Here is a 20,837-nt window from a genome sequence, read left to right as displayed (position 1 = left end):
TATTGATGAACATTTAGATGCTTTTCAGACTTCAGCTATTATGAATAAAGCTATTTTTAACACACATATGCAAATATTTTGTGTGTATGCAAGTCTTTTGTCTTTTGTGTGGGCAGAGGGGGCCTTATGTGCTTTTATTTTTCTTGGGTAAACACCCAGGAGTGGAATTGCAGAGTGATAGAGCATGTCTAGGTCTAATTTTATAAAAATTTGCCTAACTTTTCCAAAGTAACTGAATTATTTTACCCTCCTGATTTGGTTTGGCTGTGTCCCCACACAAATGTCATCTTGAATTCCCACATGTTGTGGGAAGGATCCAATGGGAGGTAACTGTATCATGTGAGCAGGTCTTTCCCATGCTGTTCTGGTGACACTGAATAAGTCTCACAAGATCTGATGGTTATAAAAAGGAGAGTTTCCCTGCACAAATGCTCTTCCCTTTGCTTGCCACCAACCATGTAAGACGTGACTTGTTCCTCCTTGCCTTCTTCCATGATTGTGAGGCTTCCTCAGCCATGTGGAACTGTAAGTCCAACTAAACCTCTTTCTTTTGTAAATTGCCCAATCTCGTGTAGGTCTTCATCAGCAGCATGAAAATGAATACAGTAAATTGGTAGCAGTACAGTGGGGCATTGCTGAAAAGATACCCAAAAATGTGGAAGCGACTTTGGAACTGGGTAACAGTAGACGTTTTGGGGGGCTCAGAAGAAGACAGGAAAATGTGGTAAAGTTTGGAATTTCCTAGAGACTTGTTGAATGGCTTTGACAAAAATACTGATAATGATATTGACAATGAAATCCAGGCTGAGGTGTTCTCAGATGAAGACAAATAACTTGTTGGGAAATGGAGCAAAAGTTACTCTTGTAATGTTTTAGCAAAAAGACCGGTGGCATTTTGCCCCGCCCTAGAGATTTGTGGAATTCAAACTTGAGAGAGATGATTTAGGGTATCTGGCAGAAGAAATTTATAAGCAGTAAAGCATTCAAGAGATGTTTTGGGTGCTGTTAAAGGCATTCAGTTTTATAAGGGAAGCAGAGCATAGAAGTTCAGAAAATTTTCAGCCTGACAATGCAACAGAAAAGAGAAACCCATTTTCTGAGGAGAAATTCAAGCTGGCTGTAGAAATTTGCATAAGTAATGAGGAGCCAAATGTTAATCCCCAAGACAATGGGGAAAATATCTCCGGGGCATGTCAGAGGTCTTCACAGCAGCCTCTCCCATCACAGGCCCAGAGTTCTAGGAGGAAAAAGTGGTTTCTTGGGCCAGGCCCAGGGTTCCAGTCCTGTGTGCAGCCTAGGGACTTGGTTCCTTTTATCCCAGCTGCTCCAGCCATAGCTAAAAGGGGCCAATGTACAGCTCGGGCCATGGCTTTGGAGGGTGCGAGCCTCAAGCCTTTGCAGTTTCCATGTGGTGTTGAGCCTGCAGATGCACAGAAGTCAAGAATTGAGGTTTGGGAACCTCCATCTAAATTTCAGACTATGTAGGGAAATGCCTGGACGTCCAGACAGAAGTTTGCTGCAGGGATGGGGCTCTCATGGAGAACTTCTGCTAGGGCAGTGCAGAAGGGAAATGTGGGGTCAGAGTCCCCACACAGAGTCCCTACTGGGACACTGCCTAGGGGAGCTATGAGAAGCGGGCTACTGTCCTCCAGGCCCCAAAATGGTAGATCCACTGACAGCATGCACCATGTGCCTGGAAAAGCCACAGACACTCAAGGCCAGCCCATGAAATCAGCTGGGAGGGAGGCTGTATCCTGCAAAGCCACAGGGTCAGAGCTGCCCAAGACCATGGGAACCCGCCTCTTGCATCAACATGACCTGGATGTGAGACATGGAGTCAAAGAAGATAATTTTGGAGCTTTAAGGTTTGACTGCCCTGCAAGATTTCATACTCATATGGGTCCTGCAGCCCCTTTGTCTTGGCCAATTTCTCCCATTTGGAATGGCTGTATTTACCCAATGCCCATACCCCCATTGTACCTATGAAGTAACTGACCAGCTTTTGGTTTTACAGGCTCATAGGTGGAAGGGACTTGCCTCATCTCGAATGGGACTTTGGATTGTGGACTTCTGAGTTATGCTGAAATGAGTTAAGACTTTGAGGGACTGTTGGGAAGGCATGATTGGTTTTGAAATATAAGGACATGAGATTTGAGAGGGGCTAGGGGCAGAATGATATGGTTTGGCTGTGTCCACATCCAAATCTCATCTTGAATTCCCATGTGTTGTGGAAGGGACCCAGTGGGAGGTAACTGAATCATGGGGGCAGGTCTTCCCCATGCTGTTCTTGTAGTAGTGAATAAGTCTCATGAGATCTGATGGTTATAAAAAGGGGAGTTTCCCTGAACAAGTGCCTGCCACCATCCACATAATACATGACTTGCTCCTCCTTGCCTTCTGCTACGATTTTGAGGCTTCCCCAGCCATGTGGAACTGTAAATGCAATTAAACCTCTTTCTTTTGTAAAGTGCACAGTCTCAGGTATGTCTTTACCAACAGCATGAAAATAGACTAATACACTTCCAAATAGCAATGTATGAAAGTTCTGGTTGCTCTATATCACCATTAACATCTGGTGCTATCACCCCTTGTAATTTTAGCCATTATAGTAGATATTTACTGGTTTCTCATTATATTTTCTCTTTGCATATCTCAGACGACAATCAATGTCAAACACATTTTCATGAGCGTATTTGTCATTTAAAAATATTCCTATGTGAAATATTTAAGTTTTTCATCAAGTTTTCTTGACTTTAATTTTTAAATTATTATTTTTTATAGGAATCTTTGTACATTCTGGAGATAAGTCATTTTTCAATAGTATGAACTAAGAATATACTCCACCTGCCTGAAACTTGTGTTTTTGTTTACCTAGTGGTGCTGTTTAAGAAGTTTTAATTTTGATAAAGTACAATTTGCTAAAATTATTTACTTTTTTATGTTTCTTGAGTACTATACAAGAAATATCTGCCGATTCCTAGGTAATAACAACATTTTTCTATGTTTTCTTCTAGACATTTCATAATTTTAATATTTACATTGAAGTCCATAATTAATTTTATATAAATTATTATGTGCTATACAAAGTAAAAGACAAGATTTATTTTATCCATATAAATATCCAGTTATTTCAGCACCATTTGTTAAAAAGACTACCTCTACCCCCATTGAATTACCTTGGTAACTCTGTCAAAAATTATATAACCACATAAGTGTGAATCATATATTTCTAAACTCTGATTACTGTAACTTTATGATTAGTCCTAAAGTCAATAAACTTAAGTTACCCAACTTTGTTCTTCTTTTTCAAAATTGTTTTGTCTATTGTGGATTATTTGCATTGCCTATAAATTTCAAAATAGAATCAGCAATCTCTACCAAAACAGCCATATGAGCTTTTGATTGTGGTCACAGTGAATCTATACATCAGTTTAGGAAGAATTACCAAATTAACAATGCAGTACTAAGTCTCCCAATCCTAGTATAGTACATTGTTCCACATTTTTAGGTCTTTCTTAATTTTTAAGCAGTGTTCTATAGTTTTAAATGTAGAGTTACTACATATCTTTTACTAAATTTTTCATATTTTTATGACACATTGTATTATTTTTATTTAATTTCATATTCAAATTGTTGATAGTTTATAAAACAATTGATTTTGTCTATTCACTTTGCATACTGTGACTTTGCTAAATTTCTTTATTAGTTCTAGTGCACATTTTTTAAACTCTTCGAATTTTTAATACACACAAGCATGCTGCCCAAATTTTTGTTTGCCTTTTTCCTACACATGCCTTTTATTTATTTTCTGTGACTTATTGCACTAGCTACTACCTTTTATAAAATACTGAATTGTCATGATAACAGTAAACATCTTATGCTCACTTCAGCAGCACATATATTAAAACTGGAATAATAAAGAGGAGATTAGCAGATTAGCATGGATCCTGCATAAGAATGACATGCAAATTTGTAAAGCATTCCATATTTTTATATAAATGTGAAATTCCACAAAAAGATAGGTACCACAATGACGAACCAAACAGAAATCCTGCAGTTAAAGAATTCAATGAATAAAATAAAAAATGCAATCAAGACCTTCAAAAGCAGACTTGATAAAGCAGAAGAAAGAATCTCTGAACTTGAAGATAGGTCATTTAAAATTATCCAGTTAGAAAAAATAAAAATAAAAAAGAGTAAAGAAAACCTATAAGAATTATGGTACACCATTCAGTAAAAAACATTCATATAATAGTAATGCCAGAAGGAAAAGAGATAGGCAAAGGCACAGAAGATCTATTTACTGCAATAATAGCTGAAAACTTTCCAATTCTGAGAAGAAATATGGATATCCAGATCCAGGAAGCTGAAAAGCCCCAAGTAGATTCAACCCAAAAAGGTCCTCCTTGAGGCACATTATAGTCAAACTGTCAAAACTCAAAGGCAAAGAGAATTTAAAAAAAAAACAGCAAGAGAAAGGTATTAAGTCAAGATAAAGGAATCCTCGTTAGACTAACAATAGATTTCTCAGTAGAAACCTTACAGGCAAGGAGAGAATGGGATGATATATTAAAAATACTAAAAGAAAACAATTGCAAGCCAAGAATACCATACCTAGAAAAGCTATTCTTCAAAAATGAGGAAGAAATAAACTCTTTCTCAGGCAATCAAAAACTGAGGAAAACTGTCACCACTAGACTGGCAGTATAAAAAATGTTTAAGAAGGTTCTGCATCTGGAAGCAAAAAGATGATAATCACTATCATGATAACACACAAAAGTATAAAACTCACTGGTAGAGCAGATACACAAATGATAAAGAGGAAAGAATCAAAGTTCATCACTACAGAAAACCAGCAAACCAAAAAGATAAACGAGATAAAAAAATAAACGAAAAGATAGAAACAATAAGAAAACAATTAACAAAATAACAAGAGTACATCCTCACCCTCAATAAACAGTATAAACAGATTACATTCCTCAATAAAAGATAGAGACTGGCTGAATACATTTTTTAAATAATCCAACTGTATGCTGCCTACAGGAAACTCACTTCATCTTTAAAGACATATAGACTGAAAGTGAAGAGATAGGAAAAGATGTTCCACACAAATGGAAATCAAAAGCAAGCAAGAGTGGCTATACTTATATCAGATAAAACAGATTTTAAGTCAGTAACTATAAAAAGAGACAAAAAATGGTTATTATGTAAAAATAAATGGATCAATTCAGCAAGATAATATAACAATTATAAACATATATTCAGCATCAAAGCACCCAGATATGTAAAGCAAAAATTATTAGATCTAATGAGAGGTCTAGACTCCAATACAGTAATAGTTAGGGACCTAAACACCCCACTCTCAGCATTGGACAGATAACCTACACAGAAAATCAACACAGAAATATTAGATTTAAATTGCACTTTAGACAAAATAAATCTAACAGACATTTACAGAACATTTTATCCAACAGATGCAGAATATACATTTCTCTCTTCAGCACATGGATTATTCTCCAGGATACACCATGTATTAGGTCACAAAACAAATCTCAAGAAATTTAAAAGAACTGAAATTATACAAGTATCTTTTTTGACCATAATGGAATAAAACTAGAAATCAGTAACAAATGAACTTTGGAATCTGTACAAATACATGGAAATTAAACAACAGCCTCCTGAACAATCAGTTGGTCAATGAAGAAATTAAGAAGAAAATTTTAAATTTCTTGAAATAATGACAGTAGACTGACTGCAGTGGCTCAAGCCTGTAATCCCAGCACCTTGGGAGGCTAAGATGAGCATATTGCTTGAGCCCAGGAGTTTGAGACCAGCCTGGGCAACATGGCAAACCCCTGTTACAAAAAAAATACAAAAATTAGCTGGGTATGGTGGCACACACCCGTAGTCCTAGCTACTAGGGAGGCTGAGCTAGGCGGATCACTTGATCCCAGGAAGTTGAGGCTGCAGTGAGCCATGATTGTGCCACTGCACTCCAGCCTGGATGACAAAGTGAGAACCTGTATCAAAGAAAGAAGGAGGAGGAAAGGAGAGCAGAAGGGAGGGGAGGGGAGTGGAGGGGAGGGGAGTGGAGGGGAGGGGAGGGGAAGGGGAAGTGAAGGGGGAAAAAAGTGAAGGGAGACATGAAGGGAAGGGAAGGAGGAAGGGAAGCAAAGGGTAGGGAAGGGAAGGAGGAAGGGAAGTGGAGGGGAGGAGAGGGGAGGGTAGGGGAGGGGAGGGAAGGGAAGGTGGAAGTGAATGGGGAAGAGAAAGAAAGGGAAGGGGGAAGGGAAGGGGGAAGGGAAGGGGGAAGGGAAGGGGGAAGGGAAGGGGGAAGGGAAGGGAAAGGAAGGGAAGGGGAGGGGAAGGAAGAGGGAAAGGAAGGGAAGGGAAGGGAGAGGAAGGAAGGGGGAAAGGAAGGGAAGGGGGAAAGGAGAAGGGAAGGGAAGAGAAGTGAAGGGAAGTGAAGGAAAGGGATGGAAAGTGAAGGAAAGGGATGGAAAGTGAAGGAAAGGGATGGAAAGTGAAGGAAAGGGATGGAAAGGGAAGGGAAAGGATGGAAAGGAAAGGGAAAGGACAGGAAGGGAAGGAGGAAGGGAAGGAAAAGGGAAAGGGGGAAAAGGGGAAAGAGGAACAGGGGGAAGGGAAGGAAAGGGAGAAGAAAAGGGAAGGGAAAAGGGAAGAGAGAAGGGAAGGCAAGGGGGAAGGGAAGGCAAGGGGGAAGGCAAGGGGGAAGGCAAGGGGGAAGGGAAGGGAGAAGGGAAGGGAAGGGAAGGGAAGGGAGAAGGGAGGGGAAGGGAGAAGGGAGGGAAAGGGAGAGGGGAGGGGAAGGGAGAAGGGAGGGGAAGGGAGAAGGAAGGGAAAGGGAGAAGGGAGGGGAAGGGAGAAGGGAAGGGAAGGGAGAAGGGAGGGGAAGGGAGAAGGGAAGGGAGAAAGGAAGGGAGAAGGGAAAGGAAGGGAAGGGAGAAGGGAAGGGAAGGGAAAGGAAGGGAAGGGAAAGGAAGGGAAGGGAAGGGAAGGGGAAAGGGAAGAGAAGGGTGAAGGGAATGGAGAAGGGAAGGGAAGGGGGAAGGGAAGGACAGGGGAAAGGGGAAGGGGGAAGGGAGAAGGGAAGGAAGGGAAGGGAAGGGAGAAGGGAGAAGGGAAGGAAGGGAAGGGAGAAGGGAGAAGGGAAGGAAGGGAAGGGAAGGGAAAAGGGAGGGAAGGGAAGGGAGAAGGGAAGGAAGGGAAGGGAGAAGGGAAGGAAGGGAAGGGAGAAGGGAAGGAAGGGAAGGGAGAAGGGAAGGAAGGGAAGGGAGAAGGGAAGGAAGGGAAGGGAGAAGGGAAGGAAGGGAAGGGAGAAGGGAAGGAAGGGAAGGGAGAAGGGAAGGAAGGGAAGGGAGAAGGAAGGGAAGGGAAGGGGGAAGGGAGAAGGGAAGGAAGGGAAGGGAAGGGAGAAGGGAAGGAAGGGAAGGGAAGGGAGAAGGGAAGGGAAGGGAGAAGGGAAGGAAGGGAAGGGAAGGTGGAAGGAAGGGAAGGGGGAAGGGAAGGGAGAAGGGAAGGGAAGGGAGAAAGGAAGGAAGGGAAGGGAAGGGAGAAGGGAAGGAAGGGAAGGGAAGGGAGAAGGGAAGGAAGGGAAGGGAAGGGAGAAGGGAAGGAAGGGAAGGGAAGGGGGAAGGAAGGGAAGGGGGAAGGAAGGGAAGGGGGAAGGGAAGGGAGAAGGGAAAGGAGAAGGGAAGGGAAGGGAGAAGGGAAGGGAAGGGAGAAGGGAAGGGAAGGGAGAAGAGAAGGGAAGGGAAGTGGGAAGGGAAGGGAAGGGAGAAGGAAAGGGAAGGGAAGGGAAGGGAAGGGAAGTGGGAAGGGAAGGGAGAAGGGAAGGGAGAAGGGAAGGGAGAAGGGAAGGGAAGGGAAGGGAGAAGGGAAGGGAAGGGAGAAGGGAAGGGAAGTGGGAAGGGAAGGGGGAAGGGAAGGGGGAAGGGAAGCGAAGGGAGAAGGGAAGGGAGAAGGGAAGGGAGAAGGGGAAGGGAAGGGGGAAGGGAAGGGGGAAGGGAAGGGGGAAGGGAAGGGAGAAGGGAGAAAATAGAAATACAACATACCAAAACCCATAGAATACAGCAAAAGTGGTATTAAAGGGAAAGTTTATAGCAACAAATGCCTGTATCAAAAAAGTAAAAAGATTTACATAAACAACCTAATAATTCCTCTCAAAAAGCAGGAAAAACAAGAACAAGCCAAAACCAAAATTAGTAGTAAGAAAGAAATAATAAAGATCAGAGTAGAAATAAACAAAAGTGAGACATAAAAATAATACAAAAGATCAACAAAGTGAAAAGTTGGTTTTATGAAAAGGTAAACCAACTTGACAAACCCTTAGCCAGACTAACCAAGAAAAAAAGAGAACATATCCAAATCAATAAAATTATAAATAAACAGGAGACCTTACAACTAATACCACAGATATACAATGGATCATTAAAGAGTACTATGGACAACACTAACAGATAGGAAAGCCTAGTAAAAATGGACAAATTCCTGGTCACATACAATCTATCAAAATTAAACCAAGAAGGAATAGAACATCTTAACAAAACAATTATGAGTAATGAGATTGAATCAGTAATAAGAAGTCTCCCAGCCAGGTGCAGTTTCTCACATATGTAATCCCAGCACTTTGGGAGGCCAGAGCAGGAGAATCGCTTTAGCCCAGGAGTTTGAGGTTGCAGTGAACGATGATCACACCACTGAACTCCAACCTAAACAACAGAATGAGACCCGGTCTTAAAAAAAAAAAGAACAAGAACAAAAAAAGAAAAGAAATAAAGCCTTCCATCAAAGAAAAGTGTGGAACCTGATGAGTTCACTACTGAATTCTACTAAACACTTAAAGGAAAATGAGTACCAATTCTTCACAAACTCTTCCAGAATGTAGAGAAGGAGGGAATTCTTCTAACTCATTCTAAAAGGCCTATGTTACCCTGATACCAAAACCAGAAAAGAAAACAAAACAAAACTATAGGCCAATATCCCAGATGAACATAGACCTAAAAATTCTCAACAAAATACTAGCAAACTGAATCTATTCAGTTTATTCACCATGATCAAGTGGGAATTTTTTTTTTTTTTTTTTTTTTTTTGAGACAGAGTCTCGCTGTTGCCCAGGCTGGAGTGCGCTGGTGCGATCTCGGCTCACTGCAGGCTCCACCCCCCGGGGTTCACGCCATTCTCCTGCCTCAGCCTCCCGAGTACCAAGTGGGATTTAAACCAAGGATACAAGGAGAATTTGGTATATGCAAATCAATAAATGTAATATATCATATAAACAAAACAAAGAATAAAAACCATATGATCATCTCAATAGATGCAGAAAAGGCATTTGATGAAATTTCACATGCATTCATAATTTTTTAAAAAATCTTCAAAAAACTAAGTATAGAAGGAGTGTACATCAACACAATAAAGGCCATATGTGACAAACCTACAGCTAACATTATACTGAACAAAAAATGGTTGTTTTCTAAGAACTGGAATGAAATAAGAATGCCCACTCTCACCACATGTATTCAACATAGAACATAATATGGTAAGTCCTAGCTAGGGCAATAAAGCAAAAGGATAAAATAAATGACATTCAAACGGGAAAGGAATAAGTTAAATTGCTCTGTTAGCAGACATGATCTTATACATACCCTGAAAGCCCCACCAAAAAACTCTTAGAACTGATAAACAAATTCAGTAAAATTGCAAAATACAAAATTAACATGCAAAAATCAGTAGCATTTCTATACACCAACAATGACTAGGTGAAAAGGAAATCAAGAAAGCAATCCCAATTACAACAGCTACAGAAAAAATACCTAGAAATAAATTTAACCAAGGAAGTGAAAGATATCTACAAGGAAAACTATAAAACATTGACGAAAGAAACTGAAGAGATCACCAAAAAATGAAGATATCCCACATTCATAAACTAAAGAACTGATATTGGGAAAATGATTATACTACCCAAAGCAATCTACAGATCCAATGCAATCTCTAACAGAATACCAATGACATTCTTCAAAGAAATAGAAAAACAATTCTAAATTTATATAGAACCACAGAAGACCCAAATAGCCAAAGCAACACTGAGCAAAAGGACAAAGCTGGAGGCATTATACTACCTGACCCTAAAATATACATCCTCACCCTCTAACTAAAACAGCATAATACTGGTACAAAAACAGACACATCGAACCACAGAACAGAATAGAGAACCCAGAAATAAATCTATGTATTTACAGCAAACCGATTTTTGACCAAAAGAAACAAAACAAAAATATTCAGTGGGGAAAGAACAGTCTCTTCAATAAACAGTTCTGGTAAAACTGGATATCCGTATACAAAATAATGAAACTAGGTCCTTATCTTTCCTAATATCCAAAAATCAAATAAAAACATAGCACATGAAACTATGAAACTACTGAAAAATAAATGGAGAAATACTACAGGATATTGATCTGGGCAAAGATTTTTGAGGTAAAACTTCAAAAGCACAGGCAACAACAACAAAAAAATACACAAATGAGATCATATCAAGCCAAAAACTTCTATATAACAAAACAATCAACAGAGTGAAAAGACATCCTACAGAATGGGAGAAAATATCTGCAAACTAACCATCTGACAAGGAGTTAATAACCAGAATATATAAGGAATTCAAACTCAATGGCAAATAATAATAATCCGAATTTAAAATGAGCAAGTATCTGAATAGACATTTCTCAGAAGAAGACATGCAGACTGTCAAGTCATATGAAAAAAATGTTCAACATCACTAATCACCAAAGAAACACAAATGAAAGCCACAATGAAATATCTCACCTCAGTTAAAATGCTGCCATTAAAAAGACAACAGATGCTAGTGAATATGCAGAGAAAGGGGAACACTAGTACACTGCTGGTAGGAATGTAAATTAGTACAGCTACTATGAAAAACAGTATGGAGAGTCTTCTAAAAACTAAAAGTGGGTCCACCATATGATCTACCAATCTCCCTGCTCGGTACATATCCAAAAGAAAGAAAATCAATATATCAAAGAGATATTTGCATGCCCATGTTTATTATAGTATAGCACTTTTGCCAAGATATGGAATCAACCTAAGCATCCATCAACAGATAAATGAATAAAGAAAATTTGGTAGATATGCACAATGGGATACTATTCAATCACAAAATAAAGAATGAAATCCTGTCATTTGCAGCAACATGGATGGAACTGGAGGTCATTACGTTAACTGAAATAAGTCAAGCACAGAAAGACAAACATCACATGTTCTTGCTCACATGAGGAATATAAAAAACTTGGTCTCATGCAGGTAGAGATTAGAATGATAGCTACAAGAGGCTGAGAAAGAGGAGTGGAAATGGAGATTGGTTAATGGGTACAAGCATAGAGTTAATTAGAAGGAGTAAGTTCTAGTGTTCCATAGCACAGTAGGGTGACTATAGTTAACGATAATCTAGTGTATATTTCAAAATAGCTAGATCAGAATATTTGAAATGTTCCCAGCATGAGATGATGTTTGATATGATGGATATCCTAATTATCCTGAATTAAACATTATGCATTATATGCATGTATCAAAACATGTATAATTATATATCAATAAAAATAGTAAACATCCTTACATTTTCAAAGTTTTATATATTTCATCATTAAATATTATATTAGCTGTAGGTTTTACATACATAACTTTTATCTAGTTAAGGAAGCTTCCTTTAGTTTCTAGTTTGCTAGTTTTATCATTACTGGATGCTGAATATTTTAAATAATTGATTAATATTAAAGATTGGTGTTATTTTTTCTAATACATTTGATAGAGTTTACTAGTGAATCTACATTACCCTAGCATTATCTTGGTGGGAAGTTTATTAACTATAAATCAACTTATTTAATGATATGTAGGGCAAGTTTTAAATTTCTTTTCGTGCCAGTTATGGAATTTGTATCTTTCAAGGATTCATCAATTTTGTCCAAGTTATCCAATTATTGGCCTACAGTTGTTCATTCTATTTATGCTAGTACCTTACTATCTACTCATTGCCTGTATAGAATTTCTAGTGATGCCTACACTTTCATTTAGATGTACTAAATTACCAAATTTGTTTGTTTTCTCATTTTTTCATGATTCAGCTAGCTGGAAACTTGACAATTTTATTGATCTTTTTAATGGCTCAATTTTTGCTTTTGTTGATATTTTCTACAGTTCATTCATCTTCTTGTTCATTAATCTCTACTCTTATCTTTACCGTTTCCCTCCTTCACACATTTTGGATTTAATTTGCTCTTTAATACTTTTTTTTCATCATTTGGTTGTATTCAGACTATTTCACTCAATTTTTAATTTCCATATATGTCTCTGTGGACAGTCCTACAATTCACACACTTTGTCTACATTTTAAGTCCTTGAATATATTTATAACAGTTATTTTAAAGTTATGTTTACTCTTTTAAATGTCTGTGGTATATCTGAGTCTCTTTATATTAAATTTTTCTCCTAATCTTGGGACATATTTCCTTATTCTTCATATAGACAGTAATTTGTTGTTTGCAGGACATTGATGCTACAATGCTAAGAATCTGCATTTTGTTTGTTTGTCTTCCTGTAGAGTGTTGAGTTTTGTTTTAGAAAGTAGTTATTTCACTGCCTGATGAGTTTTGTCCTGGAAAGTCTTGTTTTTAGGCTTTGTTAGGGCAGATATATAGTAGTTCTTGTTTAAATTCTATTTGTAAAGTGTACCTTCTGTAGGGTCACAGCTGAATACCTGGCAGGAACCCTACCAGCACTGTTTGATCTATAGAACCTTCATTTGACTGTTAGCCTCCATAGTACTAGTTCTCTGTCAGGCCTCACAGTCTTATGCTGAGCAGGAGAAAGACCAATTAGGAGATCATTATAGGCCAAACACACAGATATCATTGCTTCCCAGGTACAAAGTTTCCTCATCAAATTATATAAGGGTTATAGGAGAGTGCACACCAACATCTATTTTCTTGTGTTTTAATTTTCTTGACTCAACTAAATTATATAATGTTTGAGGGCAGAGGCCTTCTCTAACAAACATGAAGTCCTTGTTCAACACAACACCTCCTGCTAGGCTCAGAATAAGTTTGCCTTGCCACAATGTGTTGGCTTGGGGTGTAATGTGACAGAGGGATGAAAATAATAAGTTCTATGGATTTGAATATCAGTACATCTTGACAGGTGCCAAAAATGAAACACACAAAAATCTTTGGCCCAATTTCCCAAAAGAATACAGAATTCAAGAGAATTATTTAATATATTAAGCAAAAAAGATTAGGCTACTGAAAATAGTATTATAACCTGCTTTATAGTCCACCATGGTGGAAAGGACATGGGTTTTCTATTTAAAAATCTTGTATTTAATTTTTGTTCTCCACTGATTAGCTGAATGGGCTTTAAAAATTTATTTGCCCTCTCCGAAACTTAGTTTCTTCACCTGTGAAACAGAGGCAGTAATTTATAGGATTTTTGTTAGGCTTAGAATGGCAAATGTAAAATATCTAGTTTTGCGAACCACAGTAAAGCTCTAAGGCCATGGGTTCGTTCCCTTTTCCACATCAGTGAGTAAAAGTGGCTATGAGGAGGGAAGGGTTTATGTGTCTAATAAAATTAGGAGGCTTGGATTCTCTGGAAAAGTCTGCTTCTCTCTGAGTCTCAGGATTTTTTGTTCTTTGTCTCATGAGAGATTGACCAAGAGATCAGTCAGATTTCTTCAGGTACAACAAACATTCTATAGGTCTGTGAATACTAACTAGGTCTGCCTACAGCCTCACCGACTCAGCCCTCCCAGCTAATACTATTCCCATGACAACTAACAAAAAGGCAATAGAAAGAAGTTAGGGAAACAAGAGATCAAAGAAAAATAATGAGGCAGGCTTCAAAGCATAAAGAGAAAAAGGAGGAGAAAGGGGAATGGAAAACAACTAAAAGCTAGTGGTAAAGAGCACACTAGGCTGAGAGCTATGATGCTGTCAGCACAGTCAGCTGACAGCCCTGCCCATCAGAATTCACAGAGATGATACAGGGAGAAGAAACCTGCAAAAGGCTGGGGGCTGCTTTGAGAGGGCATAGATCTTACAAGGTAGAAGCTGCCTGAAGCATCATAGCTTAATTTCTGAACTTCCAAATCACCAACTGAGCTTAGCTTAAAAACGGCAATTCATAAGGCTCTTTAAATTTTAACTTTCTTTGAAGAAAAAGATATCCTAATTTTTTACTGCTTTCGTTCCTAAAACACTTAACTCATATTTCCAATGGGAAAGAGTCAGTGAAAGAAGAGAGTGGGTTATAGAAGTTGTAGAGAAAAAGAATGATCATAAATAAGAAATCTTGTGTCCCTAGAATGGGTCAGATGCTGTTAGTTGCTTTTCCAAAATATTCAACTTCGATTGTCCTTCACAATTCAGAGACACAAGCCAGCTGGAGTAACACACAAAAGGGAAAGGATATTGAGTGTATTTGAGGACAATATGTTGAATTTTAAGTTCATGTGTATCTTTAAAGTAGGGCTAAGGGACAAGAAACATTTTATAAAACTTTGCTACAAAAACTTGGTTCAAAGATCAAAGGCATCAGGATCACTAGGAAGCTTATTAGAAATTCAGAATCTCAGGTGCCTTTCCAGACCTACTGAATCAAAATTCCAAGGTTTTATTTGAACCCTAAAATTTGAGAAACCCTGTATTAGAAAATGAAGAGAGACTGCTAATAATTCTTTCTGCAATTATACTAAGTAATTTATTTCAACACTCTGTTTTTATGTTTTAATAGTAATGAAAAGTCCTATTAAGGTTGTCATTTTCTATGTTGGGTAACTGCAGGGTAAGAGGAAGATGACTTGGGCTAGAAGCTTTACTTTGTCACCATTATTATGACATGAGAAAAATAACTTACGTTTTCTAAATTTTAGTTTCTGCTTCTGCAACATGAGGCCAATTCATGTAATTAGTAGTGTCACAGTGTTAACAGGGAACATAAAATAAAGAGTATGAATCATGCTATACCTCTTCCCAAAAAAACTTCAATGACTCCTCATAGCCTACAAGTTAATATCTAGTGTCTTTAAACAGCATTCAAAGCTCTTCACTCTTTAACGCCAGGCATGGTGGCTCACACCTGTAATCCCAGCACTTTGGGAGGCCAATGCAGGAGAACTGCTTGGGCATAATAAGGAGACCCTGCATCTACAAAAAAAAAAAAAAAAATAGTTAGGCGTGGTAGGGCACACCTGTAGTCCCAACTACTTGGGAGGCTGAGGTGAGAGGATCACTTGAATCCAAGAGGTTGAAGCTGCTGTGAGCCATCATCATGCCACTGCACTCCAACCTGGGTGACAGAGCAAGACTCTGTCTCAAAACAAACAAACAACAACAACAACAAACTTCTTCACTCTAACCCAATCCTACACCTCCATCTTCATTACCCATTATATTTTCCCAGGAATCCTATACTTCTGCCTTTCCCTGAAACATAACATTCACTTTCATTTTCCATCCACACATCCATCCTCTTTCTTCTGCCAGGAATAGGCTCTTTTCTTTCTGTAATTACCAAAATTCTACTCATCCAAGAAAACTCAGTTCAGAAGCATCTGCTTCACAAAGCTGTTACCAGTAACACTAATTGGACATCATTTAACATTTCTCTGCACGGATACAGTGATTTACACTTTTCTCTACAACACTATTTCATTCTTTTTTGAGTTGTTGCTGGTTGAGTATATATCTGAAATTGCCTTTGAAATGTAAAATACTCAAGGAAAGGGATTACTTGTTATTCATCATTACAGTTCCCTCAACAACTAGCACAGTACTTTTCACATCATATATAGTAAATGTTTGAGGAAATTAAAGATGAAAAAAGAAAGCTTCTCAAGATATACATCTAGAGATACTTTTGTTCTGAAAATTATCTGACAACATTCTAATGTGGCAGCAATAAAACTGCCAATAAAATATGTGCCAATCTTAATAATATGAAGATACGAGACAGAGATGGTATACAGAACTCTACAGAGGGAAATGTAATTAATATGTGGTTCCATCAGTATATATGCAATGCTTACTATGGGGTCTCTGACCTCCGAGTTGCACCTCCATGCTCTCCTTTAGTTTGGGCCATTTAAGAGGTGAGGTTTCAATCAATTCCCTTAAGAATAAAATTATCTTCATAGCTACTCATTTGACGTTAGCCAAGGGCTGATTTCTTAGTAAACCGTGGACAACCTTATAAAGGGCATGAGGGCTAGAAAGAATTCAGTAAAAGAGATTGTTACAGAGAAGACACTGAGCAGAAATTCAGTAGATTTAGACATAAGTTCTAATTCTGGCACTGTGTAACTCTGGGCAAGTTACTTAACTGTACAGCATCATTTTTCTATCTATCAAAATGATTACTATGATTAAGTAGACAACTATTGCTTCTTTGTAATTTGTAAAAAAAAAAAAAAAGTATACATACGGAAGTTATCACTGGTAAATTCTGCTAACAGGACAAGTTCAGACTTTAACTACTGGTTTATCAGACTGTAAAATAATGGGCATGAGAAGCCAATGACTTTAATTTAGACCCATCCCTCCCTTTGTGTTATGCAGAAAAGTGAAATTGACAACAAAGTGAAAGGTTATCTATTATTTTTTCTGCCCTGACCCCAGATAAAGTCCCTATCTTATCCATACAGAGCCGGCAGACACATAGACTCCTTTCTCCACACCTCATCTAGTTATTGAAGGGCGAGCTCACTGTCAGAGTCCAAAACTATTAAAAATGGCATAAGGACAGAAAAACAGAAACAGAGATGGCTTTAAGATAAAGTTTAAACTGCTTTTCTCGCCAACCCCAGCCAAAAAAATAATTTGACTTTAAAGATGGTTCCATGAGGAGGGAGGAGGCAAGATGATTTTATTCCACTTCTGTAACTTTACCTCCAAACACACAACTTCTAGCACAAAAATACAGTGGTAAAGAATATGGGTTTGGAAGCCTGACTTGAATTTGATTCTAGGTTCTGTCAGGAGCTATAAAGGAGCTGAGATTTTTACTCTACTTACAAGCTAGTAAGTTCGCTTGCCAGTTTTATGGATGCTGGCATAATCTATAAGACAAAGTATCAGAGACCAAGTAGAGTTTATTACAGCTATAGCAGTAGACAGAACATCAATATCTTCTGTCAGTTTTCCAAGTGACAATGCTCAAGGGCTGAGGTCTGTTGACACCTGTACATACAGTGGGTTGTGTTACAGGAGAGGAAATCTGAGCTTGGGGAACCCAAATCTTTTACATAGTAATCATGCCTGCTCTATGCTCCAAAGAAAGACCCTACCTTCTTTTATTATCCTAAATATTAAGTATTCCTGCCTTTGCTCCAGAGGTAAATAGTATCTCTATCTTCCAAAGCTGTTCACTATACAAACATCCTTGACAAGATGGTCCAGAACAAAGGCAGCCATGCCTCTGCTTACCATATGAACAGAAACATAAGCTCCATGGAGAACTGTCTCCCAACAGGTTCTTTTTCACTTTTTAGCCATAATTAAAAATCAAATTTTACTTCCCTCTCAGCATAAAGTTGTAGGTTTTTCTTCCCCGTATAACGAATGTAGAAGTAGCACTTATAAGGATAAAATGCAATAATTCATATTAAGTCCTTAGCACACTGTCTAGTACATCAATGATAGCTAGTTTAATGCAGCAGAATGACAACGGAGGTGTGCATGGAAATGTCTTTATATCTGCCCCTAACCAACAGTCCATTCTGGTTGATTAATAAGCACAGAGGCAGCTTGATGTGATTCCCAGGCTAAGTAAATATAAGACATCGCACAATATAGAAGAGTCTTCCTAGCTCTGTATTTCTGACAATGGCCAGTTAACTTTACTAAACCTCATATTCCTCATCTAGAAACTGTCTTAACTGATCAGGTTATTGTAGCATTTACACGGAACACTTGTGTGATAGGTAGTGTTTGGCACATAGTGGTGGGTATTCAGCAAATAGTGGTGGGCTATCATTAAGTACTGGTAACTACCTAAGTCACCTGGTTCAATGTAACACTTAAAGTTGTTTTAAAGCATTTTAACATCCACCACCACCCCTTCAGAACCCCTGACCACCCATCCAAAAAGAACTACTGAACATCATTCATGCACCAGGGGATATAGACCATTCCAGATGCTCAAAACTCCATAGGGGCTGTAGATCTTTTTGGATGCTCAGAACACCATTACTGGAACATTAATGGGGACAGAAAATGTCCTCTTGAAAGTCTCATCTTAAAATTATGTAACGCGGCCTCTTAATATCTAAGAATCTTAGAATCCTAAACTTTGAGCAGAAATGATTTGTGTATACGAATCTCAGCTCCTTGAAAAATATACTTCTCTTCCATAGTACTGAGTTTCATAACCTTAGCATCTGAGATATGACTGAGAAACACTAGGAGAATCAATCTCCTTCTCTACCCACTCACACACTACTTGAGGGTTTCTGCCATCACTTCCTCCCATCCTATCCACCTAATTCCCTATACACATTTTATTTCCTTCTCTTTCCCTTCTCTCTTTTCTTATTTAATCAATATTTGCTCTTAAATATTGACAATGTTCATTAAATTGGTATTTCTGTATATACCATGTATGAAGCATGCAGTTGAAGGTACTCAAACACAGTAGGTAACTGTAGGAAGTACCAAAAATTTTAAGGAAATGAGTCAGGTTCATGAAAAGCATCTATCTACTTGAGATTACACAGACATGCATATGTGAAATCTAAAAAGAAAGAAACAAGCAAAATTATGCACGAAGATTCATACATATGAAGCTAAGTGCCCATTTTTCTTCATCACTGCTCCAAATTCATCACTGCTCCAAACCCAAGTCACTAATATTAGCACGTGGAATGAGTACTAAGATAGATACATCACTATGCAATTTGTAATTTGGGCTGAATAGCAAGCATATTATATACTGATGAACTTGCTAATGTCTCTACTTAGAGTTACAGGAATGAGGGCAAGGGGCAAGCACCGACTATGCCATTGTCAGCGCTCAGGCAGGAATGGGACAGCAATGCCAGAGAATAGCAAATACTTCTGCTATCCCCAACCATAAGCCTCAGGTTGAATGTGCCAAAGGAAATCTGTCTTCTAAAGCCCTTGAAGCCACAGGCTGTACTAAGAGTGATAGTTTGGTAACCTGCTCTTGGCCAGATGGTTTTTGTCGAAAGAATAAATGAATGTGCAACCTCCATTTCCAGTGAGACTTTGCTACCTCCCTTCATCCTCAACACTATCAGAGCCTGGGCAGAAAGTCAACCAATAAGATTCAAATTGTTCTGTTTCCAGTTATGTCTTTGTGTTATAAACCATGGACTCATCTATAAACCATGTGGTACAGACAGCCCAATTTAAATCCTGAAACACTAGGAGAAACTGCTACTGCTCAGGAGACTCACAATATGAAATGAGACTCACAGGCATTGTTAACCATAACATGTCAAGAAAAGGGCAAGGTTTCCCTCAGGCAGCAGGCTCCATAGCTCCTTTTCTCTCCAGAGATTTCTTCTTTTGTTTTCAGGCTTTGACTATGTCCCAGCAGAGGGAGATGTCTAGGAAACCCTCACTAAGAATGTAAGCTCTAAAATTCAAAAAGGAAGACAGATGCTCTAGGAGAAAGAAAAAAGACTATTTTAAACAGAGAACACAGGGTGGAGATTTTCGATATTATATCTTAAGTAATATACTCTGTTAACATCCAGTGAACACATAAGTATATATCAACAGGACTATCTCCTTCAAATTTAGGACAATTTGGCATTTATACACTTACTTAAGAAACACGGGGAGGAGCCAAGATGGCCGAATAGGAACAGCTCCAGTCTACAGCTCCCAGCGCGAGCGACGCAGAAGACGGGTGATTTCTGCATTTCCATTTGAGGTACCGTGTTCATCTCACTAGGGAGTGCCAGACAGTGGGCGCAGGTTAGTGGGTGAGCGCACCGTGCGCCAGCCGAAGCAGGGGCGAGGCATTGCCTCACTCGGGAAGCGCAAGGGGTCAGGGAGTTCCCCTTCCAGGGGTGACAGACGGCACCTGGAAAATCGGGCCACTCCCACCCGAATACTGTGCTTTTCCGACGGGCTTAGGAAACGGTGCCCCAGGAGAGTATAGCCCGCACCTGGCTCAGAGGGTCCTACGCCCACGGAGTCTCGCTGATTGCTAGCACAGCAGTCTGAGATCAAACAGCAAGTCGGCAGCGAGGCTGGGGGAGGGGCGCCCGCCATTGCCCAGGCTCGCTTAGGTAAACAAAGCAGCCTGGAAGCTTGAACTGGGTGGAGCCCACCACAGCTCAAGGAGGCCTGCCTGCCTCTGTAGGCTCCACCTCTGGGGGCAGGGCACAGACAAACAAAAAGACAGCAGTAACCTCTGCAGACTTAAATGTCCCTGTCTGACAGCTTTGAGGAGAGCAGTGGTTCTCCCAGCACGCAGCTGGAGATCTGAGAACGGGCTGACTGCCTCCTCAAGTGGGTCCCTGACCCCTGACCCCCGAGCAGCCTAACTGGGAGGCACCCCCCAGCAGGGGCAGACTGACACCTCACACGGCCGGCCAGGTACTCCAACAGACCTGCAGCTGAGGGTCCTGTCTGTTAGAAGGAAAACTAACAGAAAGGACATCCACACCAAAAACCCATCTGTACATCACCGTCATCAAAGACCAAAAGTAGATAAAACCACAAAGATGGGGAAAAAACAGAGCAGAAAAACTGGAAACTCTAAAAACCAGAGTACCTCTCCTCCTC

At 39.3% G+C, this 20,837-nt stretch overlaps 1 long non-coding RNA gene and 1 pseudogene across 2 annotated transcripts in view; one reads left to right on the top strand and one right to left on the bottom strand.

Annotated features, from left to right (window-relative positions):
* LOC129048726 (uncharacterized) overlaps positions 1–20,327 on the bottom strand; it is a 327,568-nt gene extending 307,241 nt beyond the window's left edge. Inside the window, exon 1 of one of the 2 annotated variants that reach the window (XR_008511303.2) lies at positions 19,870–20,327. This is a non-coding gene — a long non-coding RNA (uncharacterized LOC129048726). The remainder of the gene's footprint in view (positions 1–19,869) is intronic. The other variant, XR_008511304.2, reaches the window with a different exon arrangement.
* On the top strand, positions 3,878–3,992 carry LOC112135587 (U6 spliceosomal RNA; annotated as a pseudogene).
* Positions 20,328–20,837: the final 510 nt, after the last annotated feature.

This window comes from Pongo abelii, chromosome 9, assembly GCF_028885655.2.
Source record: "Pongo abelii isolate AG06213 chromosome 9, NHGRI_mPonAbe1-v2.0_pri, whole genome shotgun sequence".
Taxonomy (NCBI): Eukaryota; Metazoa; Chordata; class Mammalia; order Primates; family Hominidae; genus Pongo; species Pongo abelii.
This window is presented reverse-complemented; position numbering and strand designations above follow the sequence as displayed.